The following is a 17,557-nucleotide window of genomic DNA, read 5'->3' on the forward strand; positions in this document are numbered from 1 at the left end:
ATTCCGTACCCAACACATCTTACAAAGCTAGATTTGGAAGAGATGGAAAACCTTGTATCTCTTCCAAGTAGTATTGGCATGTTAAAAAGCTTGGTGGAGTTAAATGTGTCTGTTTGCTCAAAACTTAAAAGCTTGCCAGAAGAGATAGGGGATTTAGAGAACTTGGAGAGGCTTGATGCCAGCCGTACTCTAATTTCACGACCTCCGCCTTCCATTGTTCGGTTGAACAAGCTTCAATCCTTGAGTTTTGCGAAAATACTAGGAGGTGGAGTGTGCTTTGTGTTCCCTCAGGTGAATGGCGGATTACGCTCATTGGAAGAGTTGAATCTCTGTGACTGCAATCTAAGAGATGGAGGACTACCGGAAGACATTGGATCTTTGTCCTCTTTGAAAGAGTTGTATCTCAATAGAAATTATTTTAAGAATTTGCCTCAAAGCATAGCCCAACTTGGTGCTCTTCGACTCTTGTACTTATCACATTGCATTATTCTTAAAGAGTTCCCTCAGGTGAATGACGGATTACGCTCATTGGAAGAGTTGGATCTCAGGTACTGCTATCTAAGAGATGGAGGACTTCCGGAAGGCATTGGATCCTTATCCTTTTTGAAAGAGTTGCGTCTCAGTGGTAATGATTTTGAGCATTTGCCTCAAAGAATAGCCCAACTTGCTACTCTTCAATCCTTGCTCTTATCAAATTGCAATAGGCTTAAAGAGTTGTCGGGTTTCACGGGGATGCCAAATTTGAAGTATTTGGATCTTTCATATTGTTCTAATCTTGAAAAGGTTGATGATTCCTTGGGGTATTGCAGTAAGCTAATTCAGTTACATTTGGATTATTGTAAAAGCCTTAAGAGGTTTCCATGTGTTAATGTGGAATCTCTTGAATTTCTCAATCTACGAGATTGCTCTAGTTTAGAGAAATTTCCAGAAATCAGGGGAAGAATGAAGCCGGAGTTAAAGATTGAAATGAAAGACTCTGGGATAAGGGAACTACCATCATCTTATTTTCAGTCCGGAACTCATCTTACGAAGCACCTTTAGCTTTATGAAACACCTTGTAGCTCTTCCAAGCAGCATTGGCATGCTGAAAATCCTGGTGGAGCTAGATGTGTCGGATTGCTCAAGCCTTGAGTTCTTGCCAGAAGAGATAGGACATTTAGAAAACTTGGAGAGGCTTGATGCCCATAGTACTCTGATTTCACGACCTCCATCTTCCATCGTCCGCTTGAACAAGCTTATACTCTTGAATTTCGAAAAACAAAAATCACAAGTAGGCCTCGTAGATAGAGTGAACTTGGTGTTCCCTCAAGTGAATGAAGGGTTACACTCATTGGAACGACTGTATCTCAGTTACTGCAATCTGAAAGATGGAGGACTTCCGGAAGACATTGGATCCTTGTCCTCTTTGAAAGAGTTGTATCTCAAGAAATAATTTTGAGAATTTGCCTCCATGTATAGCCCAACTTGGTGCTCTGCAAATCTTGGACGTATCAGATTGCATGAATCTTACACAACTGCCAGAATTTCCACAACAATTAGATACAATAGATGCAGATTGGAGCAATGATTGGATCTGTAATTCGTTATTTCAGAACATCTCATCATTGCAGCACGACATCTCTGCTTCAGATTCACTAAGAGTATTTACCAGTAGGATGAACATCCCAAGTTGGTTCCACCATCGGGGAATTGATAGACATGTATCAGTTAATTTGCCTGAAAATTGGTATGTATCGGATAACTTCTTGGGATTTGCTGTATGTTATTCTAGCAACTTAATTGAAACCACAGCTCAGTTGACTCCCTTATGTGATGATGGGGTGTTGTGGATGACCCAGAAACTTCCCTTAACCAACCATTCAAAATATGTTTCAGAACCTACTATTCATTTTTTCTTGGTACCTCTTGCAACCTTATGGGATACATTTAAGGCAAATGGGAAAACACCAAATGACTATGGGCTTATTAGGTTATTTTTCTCTAGAGAAATAAAGGAGTATGGATTACGTTTGTTGTATAAAGATGATCCTGAGCTTGAGGCCTTGTTACAAATGAGGGAAAATAATGCTGATCCAATAGAACATTGCATTGGGATAGGCGGAGCAAATATGACGCCTTTTCTAATGAAGCCAGTTGCTCGTCTAGTAAGAAACTAAGATCATTGCAGCAACAATTAGAGGTGCCAAGTAGAGGGAGCTCTATATTTGAGAATCTTCAGCAACAAGTAGAGGCGCCAGTCTCTTCAGAAACTTTGCACCTCTTTCCCACAGGTATAGGTAATAATTTGTTTTTTATGTAATTCTCTCCTATTAGCTACAAAGTCTCTTTCCAAAACTAATAATTTTTTTCTTCTCATTCTTCCTTCTTTTTTCCCTTTCCCCCCCCCCCCCCCCCCCCTTTTTTTTTTTACTTACTTCTTTCCTTTATATGCAGGAGCTCATCAAATTGATTCTCCATCTTGTCCCCGTTCATGCTGAGCCATCATTAACCATGGTGAGTTAAAGGATGTGAACAAGTTTAAATTTTTGATACTCAAATCAGATCCTTTAATCATGAGATATTAATTCAATTCTTACCTTAAGGTACATTCAAATCAAGAATTTGAATCTGAAAATCAATAAACTCTATATTGAAAAGATAATATGATGAAGTAATGGCAACTATTTATGTTATGGATGCCAGAAAGTTACTCTGCCATTTTGAAAAGCTTTCAGAAGTGCAGGCAACACTAACAATCACAGAAAAAGGAAAATTCTTGAAATGAATGATTATAGTAACTTATGTTTGATTCACTGAAAAGTAATGTCAATTAGACAGGACAACTTTACCCGCATGAGAATCTGCTATCATCGATAGTCTTGCATTGGAACTAAATGTTAGCTTTCTAAGTTCTATCCTGTACTCAAATTTGTTTTTCGGCTTGTTCATTTTATAGTGGTTCTTTGAATTAAGCATTTTGTTTCTTTAATTAGTTTACTCACCTTTTCAATGAGAAGAAGGACTAGGCCTTTTTTGAAAAGACGAATACTTTATTTGTTATTTCTTACGTTTAATTTGGTTAACTGGAGTCTTTTATGAGAATCTGCTATCATCGATAATATTGCATCGGAACTAAATGTTAGCATTCTAAGTTCATTGTTGTACTCAAATTTGTTTTTCAGCTTGTTTACTTATGGTGGTTCTTTTTACAATTTAATTTTCTCTAGAATGGTTCTTTGAATTAAGCATTTTGTTAATTTTATTAGTTTACTCACCTTTTCAATGAGAATGAAGGACTAGGCTTTCTCCTCAACAATTAATTATCATATTGATTTTGCTGTATCATGTTTTTTTTGAAAAGATGAATGCTTTTATTGTTATTTCTTAGGTTCAATTTGGTTAACTGGAGTCTTTTATAAGGACACATTTCCAAAATTCTTTGGCTTTCCTGTGTGATATTTGAGCATCAATCCCCTATAGTTGGTAATATCCATTCCCCAAGTAGAGCTTCAATCCAAGACTTCGCACTCTGCATGTTAAATATAAAATGATAAATAAATAAATAAGAGATCTAAGTTTATGATTTGTATCTCCAATAGATCCTCAAGTAAAGCAACCCTCTGGAAATGTGTATTACTGTCTAACATCATGGGCTAGAATTATCTTACCCGATAGATATCTTGTTCAAGGTTATAATGCTCTACTGAGAAAGCGGACCACGACTAGAACTTCCAGATATCTGTTCAGACCCGTTGTGATTGAACTATTTAAGAGTGGGTGCTTAGTTTAACTATATGTTTCATTAGTTACAGAACATGTTTCCTGCATGAAGTAAAAGTTTGGTTGTTTTTTCTGGCCAGTGCATATGCTGAGGAGTTTATGCGGAAGTTTCCACAGTTTGATCAACAATTGGTTAAGCAAAGGCACGAGACTGGAGATGTTGAGGAAGTGAGCACCCCGGGTTTAATTTATAGAACCAAACTTGAATGACACAGAAACTGATTTTCACCATTTCACTTGCAAAATAATTTTAGTTTGGGAAAAACCAGAAGTTACTTACACATTACATAATTTATAAAAATTTTATGTGGGACGACTCAGTTTAACAGTTCTGCATCCAAACATATTCTTATCGAAAGCTAACAATTGTGTTCTAACTTTTGCAATACACTTTTACTCCCTCTATCCTCAATTGAACCTCAAAGTTTAACTTGGTATAAATAGGTAGTAAAACAACATTTTTATATGATAAATAGGTTGGAAAGAAAAGAAGTACTTGCGACTTGCATCATATCTTGGTGCTCCGTCTGTATCCATTTACTCTGCAAGCCATTAATCTGCTTTTTCAGGTCCAAGTTTCAAATTTTGACTTTGTTGTGTGATTCATCTGGAAAGATGTAATTTAAGTGTTAAGGTTATAGTTCATTTATTAACTAAACCTGTTCCTCTAATCATGTCTTTCTGCAGATGTATACCCTACAGATATAAAGAGTCACCGCGTTATCATTGGTAGATGAGGATACCTTATAAGTTCTTCTAGAAGTCCACAGAGAAAAGGCAAAGGATTGTTATTTTCCAAAGGTAGCCACTGATCCATGGGTTTAGAACAACAACAACAACAACAACAACCTAGTGAAATCCCACAACGTGGGGTCTGGGGAGGGTAGAGTGTATGCAAAATTTACTTCTATCAAGGTAGGACGGCTGTTTCCGAAAGACCCTCGGCTCAATAAAAAAGGCATAAAAAGAGGTCAGATACCGACAACATGATTTGGTACTTGCGTCCTACCATCAGAACACTCACACCTTGCCAGGGATATGAGATTTAAGTAATAATAAGCATGTAAGGATCCAAACTGCATAATGAAGGTGTTGCCTCCTTGCTCCCTTACCTACGGTGGGAACGTAGTTTCAGGCTATTTGAGTCTTGTCGGTTAACTAAGCAATTCCCAAAAACATGAATATGATATAGTTGGCTAAGAAGCTCATGATTTTCGTGAAATTACTTGTAATCATGATTTCACGAAATAACTTGTAACATGGTTCCATGAAATAGCTTATAAACATGGTTTCATGAAATAGCTTGTAAACATGGTTTCATGAAATAAGTTGTCAAAGTCTTGCAAACATGTTCTTGATTCATGAGTAATAACAACAGTTCCTAATTATGTATATAATTGACTTGAAAACATGCTTGTAACTTGCTATATAAGATCATAAAGTTTCATATAAACATAATGAGAACACATGACGAACAATTCATGATTCATGGATTAAGCTAGGGTTCCTAATAATCGTAATGGAATATTAGGAATACGACAACGAATATAGATACAAAATTCATGTACATAAATACATAAATACGGGCTACCAATATGTTGGGTTTAATGCCCTAGGATTTGAACTTCATGAATATCAAGAAACAGAGCATGGGGAAGAATGTAGAGATTCTCACATATGGATGGAAGTTCTATATACCTTAATTGCTCCAAAACTTTAATTAAAGACTTGAATTTTGGAGAAGATTTCCTAAATCTTGATTCTTGAATCTTGAGATGGGTTTTTCTTGAAAAACCCTAGATTAGGAAGAATGATGTAACACCTCGTAAACTTGAACTAGGTGTGAATGTGTAAAAATCTAGTATTAAGATGATATTATATTTATATAAATCCATTCTTGATGAATTCGGGTGGAAGATGGTCGTTTTGAAGTCAAACCAACTAGTGAAGTTCTTAAGGCTTCTTAAATTCGCCTAAGTTTTGATAGGTCTGTCTTTTAGGCGATTTTCATGAAAATGTGTTGCGAATTTGGAAAAACTTCCTTGATTAAAGTTGTATATCTTTGAAATAGCTTTCCAACGGTATGTCTCCCAGCCCAAACAAAGCTTCGTACAAAGAGTTACGCCTATTTTACCGAACACTGTGTAGAAACGACACCTGCCTCTTATGAGGGCGCGTGCGATGGCCCCGCGCCGCACGCCGATCGCACAAAAACCCCTTATCTGACTAATGATCTGAGTATGGTCGTGCGCTTCCTGTGCGTCGCACGACCATCGCATAACATGGTCGGTTTCGGGTCAAAAAAGTCTGTTTATGCGTTTTAAGTTATATCTAAGGTTTGGGGTTTATTTCCCCAGCACCCCATTCACGAAAAATTACCCTAAAGTCAATAAGAACAAGTACCAAGCCTCAAGAACCATATAAGGTAAGTGTTATCATGATTTTAGGTTGAATTCAAGTTCCTAATCCCTTTCTAACATCAAACCCATGATGCTTAACATGATTTTTGTGACCAAAACCTAGGGTTTGCAACATAATTCTTCCCAAAGTGATTCAAGCTAGGGTTTGGGTGTTCTTCATTAGAAAAGTGATTTGTTAAACCTTGTTTAACAAATTAAGGTATGTCTCTTTTGAACATACTCTTTCTATCGATTTTTACGAACTTTTTGGTTGTGGTTTGTATGTCTCCCTTCTAAAAATCTTATTGTGATTTGTATGTCTCTTTAAAAATAAAATCCTTTTTGAATATGAAGGTAATTTATATATCTCCTTTGCAAACTCTCTTGAAAGATTGATTTTTTATAAAAGCATGTTTTGAATGATATGATGAATTGGTTTAAACTCTTGAAATTTATTACATGTTTTGATTAATGGTTAATGTGTGTGAGGGGACAAACCCACATTAAACCTAAATTGTAACAAACCCTATATATGTATGTGACATTATGAATTATTTTCTTCTATAGGATATGATCAGTGATGATGGTTAATTTTTGGTATTAAAGAAGTGGAAACGTTTTCAAGATTATCTATGAAATTATGGATTTTCGTAATGGCATAATGAACTTTAATGCTATTTGATGGTGTGACTATTTTGAGACAAATTGTGAATCGGCTTCTATGCTATGAATTTTATTGTTGTGTTTGGCCTAGCTACTCGGGAGGAAGGGTAGCCACTATGGATCCTAGTGTGTCATTGCCTAACCATTCGGGAGGAAGAGTGGCCACTACCGGGTTCGCTACCCGGGGTGTGATTCAAGCCTAGCTATTCGGGGGGAAGGATAGCCACCGCTGGGTTCGCTACCTGGGGTGTGATATATGCCTAGCTATTCGGGAGGAAGGATAGCCACCGCGTACTACATAGTCCGGTGTGATTTATGCCTAGCTATTCGGGAGGAAGGATAGCCACCGAGAATTATATGTTCCGGTGTGGTGCGCTATGCACGATATGATTGATTCTTGGGCCTGTATTGGCATGTGTGATATTCTTATTCTCTCATGGAACTGTTGTTGAAAATCATGATAAATTTTCAAGGCATAATTGAAAGTTATAGATTGCAAGAGGCTTATAAATGGGTTTTGATAATTCTTATCGAGACACATACCTGTTTTTATATTGATTAATGACTTTGTAAACTGTTTAACAAATGATATTAGGAGTCATAAAGTGCAATGACTGTTTTTATACCATCTTTTTAGAACTGATTTCTTTATGTATTGTTATATTTTATTTTTATAATACTTGTTGTGCCCGAGGCACTCACTGAGTACGAAAGTACTCAGGTATACCATTGTTGTTTTTTATGGTATGTTAGGTAACAGAGAAGAGCAGGTTCGTGATACTATCGACGCTTAGGAGAGCTTGCTGCTGCTGTTGATTTGGTGAGCCCACATCCTTGTTCGTGGGGCACTTCCTGTTTCATTTACTATTCTAGATTTTCGGGCTGCGTCTCGAAGTTAGATGATTGTTGGGTCTCTTAGAAGCTCCATAGATAGTGGTCAGAATTGTGGGTAGATTGTCAAAGTCTCGTACGACTTACTGGGTGGTTGCCACATTTATAACTATTTACTTATAAAGACTTCCGCTGATTTAATTCATACATTCATGATTTGATTACAGGAAGGCGTCACGATTTTGGGTATTGCAGGAGTATTAAGGTTAAGGAGGTTAAGGGTGATGTTCGTAGGATGCGCGGGGGAAGAGCGACAGGACCTGACGAGATTCCTGGGAAATTTTGGAAGAGTGCGGGCCCGGTAGGTTTGGAGTGGCTGACTAGGTTGATTAATGTCATCTTTAAGACGACAATGATGCTTGAAGAATGGAGGTCGAGTGTAATGGTCCCTCTATACAAGAATAAGGGAGATATCCAGAGTTGCAACAACTATAGAGGTATCAAGCTGCTAAGCCATACTATGAAAGTGTGGGAAAGGGTGGTGGAGATGAGGGTGAGGAAAGGCGTGTCTATTTCAGAGAATCAGTTCGGATTCATGCCGGGACGCTCAACTACAGAAGCCATCCATCTTGTGAGGAGACTGGTGGAGCAGTATAGGGAGAGGAAGAGGGACTTACACATGGTATTCATCGACCTAGAAAAGGCTTACGACAAAGTTCCAAGAGAGATCGTATGGAGATGCTTGGAGGCTAAAGGTGTACCTGTGGCGTATATTAGGGTGATCAAGGACATGTATGAGGGAGCCAAAACCAGGGTAAGGATAGTAGGAGGAGACTCAAAGCACTTTCCAGTTGTGATGGGGTTGCATCAAGGATCAGCTCTTAGTCCGTTTTTATTTGCCTTGGTGATGGATGGATTGACGCGAAAAATTCAAGGTGAGGTGCCATGGTGTATGCTTTTCGCGGATGACATAGTCCTGATCGACGAGACTCGTAGCGGAGTTAAATCTAAGCTGGAGGATTGGAGACAAACTCTGGAGTCTAAAGGGTTTAAGCTGAGTAGGACCAAGACAGAATACTTAGAGTGTAAGTTTAGTGAAACATCTCAGGAGGCTGGCTTGGAAGTGAGGCTTGGTACCCAAGCCATCCAAAAGAAAAGTAGTTTCAAGTATCTTGGGTCTATTATACAAGGCAGCGGGGAGATTGACGATGAGGTCACACATCGTATTGGGGCAGGGTGGATGAAATGGAGGCTTGCTTCTGGAGTGCTATGTGACAAAAAGGTGCCACCACAACTTAAGGGCAAGTTCTACAAAGTGGTGGTTAGACCGACTATGTTGTATGGGGCGGAGTGTTGGCCAGTTAAGATTTCTCACGTTCAAAAGATGAAAGTTGCTGAGATGAGAATGTTGAGATGGATGTGTGGCCACACCAGGAGTGACAGGATTAGGAATGAGGATATTCGGGATAAGGTGAGAGTGGCCTCAGTGGAAGACAAGATGCGAGAAGCGAGATTGAGATGGTTTGGGCATGTGAAGAGGAGAGACACAGATGCCCCAGTGCGGAGGTGTGAGAGGTTGGCCATGGATGGTTTCAGACGAGGTAGGGGTAGGCCAAAGAAATATTGGGGAGAGGTAATTAGACACGACATGGCGCAGTTACAGCTTACCGAGGACATGACCTTAGATAGGAGGGTTTGGAGGACCCACATTAGGGTAGAAGGCTAGTAGATAGTCTCATTATCCTGTCCTATTTGTAGTCACATTATCGTAGCATAATTTCTTGTACTCTGATTTATGCAATTATCTGTTATTTCCTGTGCTTTGATTATTCTATGTTATCTGTGTCGCTTGCGTTACTTCATTTCCATATCGCTTTGAATCTTTTAGCCTTATCTGGCCTCTTTTTATGTTTTTATGTTTTTATGTTTTTTTATTAAGCCGAGGGTCTTTCGGAAACAGTCGTCCTACCTTGGTAGGAGTAAGGTCTGCGTACACTCTACCCTCCCCAGACCCCACGTTGTGGGATTTCACTGGGTTGTTGTTGTTGTTGTTGTTGTTGTTGATTCATGATTTGATTACATTTAATTTATAAACTGTTGGAGGCGAATGTTGAACCTGGCGGGTTCAAGTGTCATTATTGTATCGTTTAGGTTCTTCCGATATTGTTCATGGCGTCGGATGCCGGTCACGTCTAGGGTGGGTTTTGGGGCGTGACAAATGATTTCTGTTTTAGAATACAAGGATATGTATTAGAATTGAGTTGGAATAATTAGAGTGGGCTTACTTTGGTGTTCTTGATGATGGAGGAGAGTAGGAGGTCGTTCTAGGATTTGAGGGAATGAAAAATAATGACTTGAACTGGTATGGACGAATATATACTGTCCTGTGAAATTGCAGTTTACGTCCAGCACAGTGCTTGCCGTATTTCAGTTTACGGGTCGTAAATTGAAATACGGTCCGTATTTTGCAATACGGACTGCACTGCGTCTCTTCAGTAAAATGGCCATAACCCTTTGCACAGATGTCCGTTTGACCCCCATAATATGCCGTTGGAAAGGTATTTCATAGATCTACAACTTTTATCAAGGAAGTTTTCCCAAATTCGGAATATATTTTGAAATACGGGCCGTAAATAGTAATACGGTCCGTATTTAACCATGTGACACCAAAATGCCAAATTTCAGAATGTTCAGAAATTCTTGGTTGCAGTTTACGATCACTGTTCATGGGCGTAAACTGAAATACGGTCACTGTTCATGGGCATAAACTGCCATCTTACAACTGAACAGAGAAATTCTAACTCTCACATTCTTTATCTGATTTTCTAAGTCTAGGATCATGATCAAAGTTTAAATTAAAGGTACGGGGTGTTACACCAACACTTTGCCTCATACAACATAGTCGGTCTAACCACTACTTTGTAGAACTTGCCCTTAAGTTGTGGTGGCACCTTCTTGTCACACAGCACTCCGGAAGCAAGCCTCCATTTCATCCACTCTGCCCCAATACGATGTGTGACATCATCGTCAATCTCCCCGCTTCCTTGCATAATATACCCAAGATACTTGAAACTGCTTTTCTTCTGGATGGCCTAGGTACCAAGCCTCACTTCCAAGCCAGCCTCCTGAGGTGCTTCACTAAACTTACACTCTAAATACTCTGTCTTGGTCCTTCTCAGCTTAAACCCTTTAGACTCCAGAGTTTGTCTCCAACCCTCTAGCTTAGCGTTAACTCCGCTATGAGTCTCATCACAAGATGGATGGCTTCTGTAGTTGAGCGTCCCGGAATGAATCTGAACTGGTTCTCCGAAATAGATACGCCTTTCCTCACCCTCATCTCCACCACCCTTTCCCACACTTTCACAGTATGGCTCAGCAGCTTGATACCTCTATAGTTGTTGCAACTCTGGATATCTCCCTTGTTCTTGTATAGAGGGATCATTACACTCGACCTCCATTCTTCAGGCATCATTGTCGTCTTAAAGATGACATTAAACAACCTAGTCAGCCACTCCAAACCTGTCGGGACCCGCGCTCTTCCAAAATTCCCCAGGAATCTAGCAGGTCCGGTCGCTTTTCCCCTGCGCATCCTACAAACAACACCCTTAACCTCCTCAACCGTAATACTCTTGCAATACCCAAAATCGTAACGCCTTCCTGTATATTCTAAATCTCCCAACACAATGTCACTATCCCCTTCTTCATTCAAGAGTTTGGAGAAGTATGACTACCATTTTCGTCTAATGAGGTCTCCTCTACCAATACTTTTCCATGCTCGTCCTTGATGCACTTCACTTGATCCACACCACGTGCCTTTCTCTCTCTCGCCTTGGCTAGCCTGAACAATTTTTTATCCCTTCCTTTCTCTTCTAGTTCAGCATAAAGGCGTTCAAAAGCTGCCGGTTTGCCATTGAAACCGCCAACTTTGCCTCCTTCCTCGCCATCTTATAAAGTTCCCTATTCATCCACTTCTCCACCTCATCCTTACTTTCTATCAACTTCGCATACGCCACCTTCTTTGCTTCCACTTTCCCTTGAACTTCTCCATTCCACCACCAGTCCCCTCGATGCTGACCACGACTACCTGTAGAGACCCCCAACACTTCCTTGCTACCGCCCTAATGCAACTAGCCGTCATATCTCACATACTGGTCGCATCCCCACTACTATCCCAGGCCCCCATAACCTTCAATTTCTCTCCCATCTCCAAGGCACTAGTTGTTACACCCCAGAAAAATTGTGTTACCAAAGCTGTAGATGGATTAGTATGGGCCAAAGGAAGAGTAAAGTTACGCCAGGATTAAGGAGGTTAAGTTTCCGAGGCTTTGGAAGAAAGTTAGGCAAGGTCTGATACGAAAATTTTGGTCTAAATGGAAGAAATGATATGTTATAGTATATTAATAATTTTGAAGTAAAACAAAATTTCAAAGTGAAGTTCGGGAAGTCTAGTTTCCAATGCAACAAACCGCTCCTAAATCGGACATCGGGGTAAGGAGATATGGACATTACAAGTTGGATGGGAGAGCCAGGAAAATGGTCTGCGCGAACGCGCAGAAGGCCAAAGGGCCAATACAGCGCGAACGCGCTGAACAAAAATTTGAAAATCAAGTTCGGAATGAAGGTTGTGTTATAAGAAGGTAATAATAGCATATATATGACATTTGGAGACCATATGGTGTAAATTAGTTCATATGTTAATTGCCGAAAAGCCCTCGTGGCTGCAAGCTAAGTGGGGCCCACATGTCAGAGTTTTAAAAAGGACAGATGAAGATACATACGCGTAGTATATGGAAAGTTGAGCAAGTCATAAGAAGGACCCATAAGCCAAAAATGGGCATAAGCCCTCCAAAAGGACAATTTAAGGAAACATTTTCGGATGATCTGACTTCTAGGGGAAAAAGCGGCATTATAAGTTTGGAATTTGGGAAAAACCCCAGAAATACAAGTTGTAGATAATTGAATTAGCTTTCCAACCATAGGTCGTGGGCCCTCACACGATATCGGGATTAAGAGTTATGACCGTTTTACTGAATGAAGGTCCAGGCAGAAAAACAGTGCCAGCGCGAACGCGCCAGAAGGCACCGCGAACGCGCTGAACACTTTTCCAGTTGTTTCTGGCAGCTTCTAAAACGTAGTAAAAAGGGGGAAACCCCCTCATTTTCAGTTGGAAAACCACGAAAAACCCCCCAAAAATCCCAGAAAATTCCCCAACTTTCTACCACCAAATTTTAGCCCAAACCAGGTATAATTTCCCAATTTCAGTCCGGATAGCGTATAGTTTTCACTGCAGAATCATATTGCAGGCGTGTGGTGGCCAAACAATTAGCGAAAGGGTGAAGATACAGCAATATTAAAAGGATAAAGGTATGAATCTCTTCCTATTTGTGTTAATACTAGTTTATTTACGAAAAAGACGCGATTAAATAATTGTATATACTGAGTTAATTAGTTGTGGAAAGTTGGAAAACAGCGTGTGGGCTGTTTTATGGAATATGTTGATATGGAAAAGGATATTATTGATGTTGGTATTGTTGTTGTGTTGTTGGCTGCTGAATTAAAAATTCGGGCTAGGCATATAAACAGGGGAGATGCTGTCCAAATTTCTGTAGAAAAGTGTTAACTTAAGATTCAATTCCTAAGGGCTTATAATTAATATTTGGTAGTTGTGACCAATTGTAGATTTTGAAGGAAACGGGATTTGAGTTTGGACAAGCGTAAAAGGTAAATAAGGTATGTAAAGCTATTCCTTTCCTTCTTTTGGCATGTCCTAGATATACTAGGTTGAGATTTGAGCCTCGGGGACAATTCTGTTCCTAGAAATCTGAGTTTGATTTTTGGTACTATTTATTCAATGCAATTGAACTACAAATGGTACGTTTAGTTGGAAAAAAATGATTAAGCATCCGTAACTTTCACAAATGTAATCTGATCGCTCGGAAACTTTTATGGATGACTCCATAGAGTCTAATGTTCGTGATTCATGTCCGCCACCTCGACTTGACCTGAGGTGGGCCCACTATTCCCGACTTCTCCCCTATTGTTCTGTTTGACTCATTTCCGTACGATAAGTTAAGGAAACTTTTGGTTATCGTTCCAACTACTAATAATAGTTGTTTTGACTATTTCGAGTTTGTTATGATTCATATGCCTTCTCTAACACAAGCATTCCGCTACGAGTATTCTGACATACGTAGTTTGACGTAAGTATTCCGACATGAGCATTCTGATGTAAGTATTCCGACATGAATATTTTGACATAAGTATTTTGATATGAATATTTTGACATGAGTATTTTTTATACGAGTATTCCGATATAAGCATTCTGACAAAAGTACGCTATGTGAGAAATTCGTTATGAATATTCTGATAATATGTTCGATCATTTCATTGAGTCTTGATTATGTGCATTTGGTTTCTCACTACTCTGCTCGTGCATATGCTATGATTTTCTTCACCGAGCCCCGAGCCGGTTTATATCGTGCGCGCGGTTCCCGAGTTCCTCGCTCGAGGGCCGGGCACCGTATATGAATTCCGAAGTTAGATGTGTTACGGAGTTAGATGTGTTCGGGTTCGCTGAACCACATATGATCTGTTATTATGATATGATAATATGATTTGTGTGTCGGAGATTTCGGAGCAATATTTCTGGAGTTAGATGTGTGTGGCGCCGAGGACAGGGCGGCGCCACGTTTTCCCCGGGTCCCGCAAAGGACCGGATACCGTTCTTGGCATGCATGGTCTATGGTTCCGGTAAGTTGTATGGTTACTATGCATTTCGTGCTACGTTATGTACCTGTGTTCTGTACTTTATTTTTGTTTATGATTTTATTCACACAGACGATGTGTTTTGGTGTTCCGCCAGCATAGGACATCTCTCCAGCGGTTAAAGTGCTCTTTTGTTCGGAGCCATAATTTGGGTACATCTTCTATCGTTGTACATATGTTTATCTGTTCAGGGGTACGGCGGGGACCTGTCCCGTCATATGATTTTGTTATGTTTGTTAGAGGCCTGTAGACATATATGTGGGTCATGGGTCATGTTTGTTCGGGTGTGTTGTGATTTGTGCCTTAAGCGGTCCCGTTTGCTATTTCGGCCAAAATGGCCCATATGCTTGTATATGTTTGTTTGTCTGGGCGATGTACATACCGCTAGCTCATCAGTTTGGATATGGTGTATCTGTACGGGAAACCGCTTAGGATGATGTCTGTTTTCAGTTTCTGTTCAAAGTAACGTATGCTAAATTTGAATCAGTCTTCGATCTGTGGATTTGATAATCGAATGGGTTTGGGGTGTCCAAATAGGGCACCAGTCACGGCCCATGGGGTTGGGTCGTGACACTAGTCGTGGTCAAACTCCCCCATCTGATCCTAGGTCGGTCATCCACGACCCTCTTCTTCCTCGTCGTCTTGATCCCTAAATCCATCACCAAGATCTTATGTCGGGTTGTAAAATAGTCGCTTGGAATGACCTTACAGTCTTTGCACAGACCTTTATAGTCCTTCCTAAGGAGTAAAAAGTCGATTTGAGTCTTAGCTACTGAACTAAGGAAGGTTACCAAGTGCTCTTCCTTTGTGAAACTCAAATTGGCTATCACCAACCCGAAAGCTCTTGCAAAATCCAAAAGTGAGACTCCTCCTCCATTTCTATCCTCGAAGCCAAAGCCTCCATGCACATCATCATAACCTCCCGAAATAGGTTCGATGTGCCCATTGAAATCACCTCCCACAAATAACTTCTTAGTAGGCGGTATGCCTCCCATTAACTCGTCCAAATCCTCCCAAAAGCGCCTCTTCTCCTCCTCTCCTAAGCCCGCTTGCGGCGCATATGCATTAATAATGTTCAAAGTGAGCCCTTCAACGACCACTTTAATCGACATCATCCTATCAGTGTCTCTCCTAACCTCTACCACCTGATCCTTTAATTCACTGTCTACTAAAATGCCCACCCCATTTCTATACTTCGACCTACCAGAGAACCACAACTTATACCCGTCTACCTCTTTAGCTTTAGGACCTACCCATTTGGTCTCTTGGACACAAGTTATACTAATCTTCCTCTTCTTAAGAATCTTAACTAGCTCTATGGACTTCCCCGTTAACGTCCCAATGTTCCAAGAACCTACTCTCAACCTAGACGCTCTTTTAACCCACTTACCCCTCCTAACCCTCGCCCCCATCCCCGAACGAGAACATGACCCTAGTCTACCATCACTAACCAAAGCCACGAAAATGAGTATGAACTAATAAATTATTCAAAGGTCTAAAGTGAGCAAAATGTAACTACAAGTGTATGGACAAATAATGGATATGGCAACCGGAGGTACCAACTCCAGTTGAACTAAACCTGGTCGCCGCCGAAAAATACTATTCACGGTCGAGTTACTGTTCAATGCCAGAAAAATGTTCACAAATACCTGAAAGGGAGAAGAGAAGAGGGGGGGGGGGGGGGGGGGGAATAAAAAAATAACAAGAAAAGAAAAAGGAGAAAAGGAGAGCAAGAGAAGGCTGGCTGGAAAAAGTCGTCGGTGATGTCTCAGCGGCGTATTGGCAGCGCCAGTGGCAGATAAAAGAGGGGAAAAAGGAGAAGAGAAGAAGAAAATGGAAGAGAGAAGAAAAGTAAATCTGGCCGGAAAAAGTGGCCGGCGTTACCTGGTCGCCGGTGTCACCTGCACAGTGATGACGTATGGTCGCCGGACGGGGTGACGGGTAGGCAAATCTTACCGTTGGGAGAGAGCAGAGGAGAGAGAGAGAGAGAGAAGGAAATAGCAACATCCATGGGTTTAGAACTTCTTAATATATCATTTTGATGCTCTCTCTGACTGTTATATTAGAGGGAAATCCCTGTTTTAAATACAAATGTCTCTCTTGTCAGGACCGGGAGATTAGGCAAAAGATGAAATAATTGAAGATGCAGTACACTGCGAGAGTGGAGGAAGCTAGAGTACGAGGCGATGTTAAGGTTCATTCTCCCTCGTGATATCTTTCAATTCCTTTTATGCTTTAATTTTTAGGAAAAAGGTGAAAAATAAGAAACGAAGTCTTTGTGCTCTCTAGTTGTGTATTACATCAGATAAATGACAGACTACTAGCTGTGGTAGAGTTAAGGTCTTATCATTTGTCAAATTTCTTGCAAAAATATTGAGTGCTTGATAGTTATGCGAAAAAGTTACTTAGCAGCTCTTTGCTCTCAAGACTGTTTGCACTAATTAAGATTAAATCTGATGTTCTCATCACTTCTTTTGGATTTTAGGAATATGCAAGTTTTAAATCTTGCAGTCTACTGTCTTGTTGATATTGAATTGATAAAGTAATAACATCTATATTTAGATTACTTTGAGAACAGAAATGGTGACACTGCCTATGAAGGGCACATATTTCCTTTGTTTGCAACAGAACAACTAGTCTATTGGCCTGAGAAAGAGATTCGTGAAAGAACTTGGGTATGGAATACTTCATTCTTTTTTAAATTTCATTTTGAAATATATTCACATCTTCCGTTTGCTGACAAGTAGCTTGTCCAAAACCTGTGGTCACTGAAACTGGTCAGGAACAACTAAAAAAGAAGTACTGGAGGTAGTCATAGGGAAGTACAGTATATTTTTGTTATCACAGAATTGGAGTTGTGTGACATAATAGAGAATTAAACTCAAGTTATCAAAGGAGATGAACACGTACACAGCTATCAGAAACATTGATATTGGAAAATAACTGCATCAGCTATCTAGCATTCTTTAATTCTTCATCTTGCTGGCAAAGCTAGAAGGTTACAGTCATTTATTATAGCATTGAGATGATAAAAAAGCCGCATAGGAGTTTTCAGTACCAAGTTTACTCTGCAAGGCACTATTTTGCGTTTTTTAATACTAAGTTTCAGTTTTTGACTTTGTTGTTTATAGGAATAATAC

The 17,557-nt window shown here is 39.9% G+C and overlaps 1 pseudogene; it reads left to right on the plus strand.

Annotated features, from left to right (window-relative positions):
- LOC132613518 (TMV resistance protein N-like) overlaps positions 1-17,557 on the plus strand; it is a 29,406-nt pseudogene that overhangs the window by 9,741 nt on the left and 2,108 nt on the right.

Source organism: Lycium barbarum, chromosome 10 (genome assembly GCF_019175385.1).
Source record: "Lycium barbarum isolate Lr01 chromosome 10, ASM1917538v2, whole genome shotgun sequence".
Lineage (NCBI taxonomy): Eukaryota > Viridiplantae > Streptophyta > Magnoliopsida > Solanales > Solanaceae > Lycium > Lycium barbarum.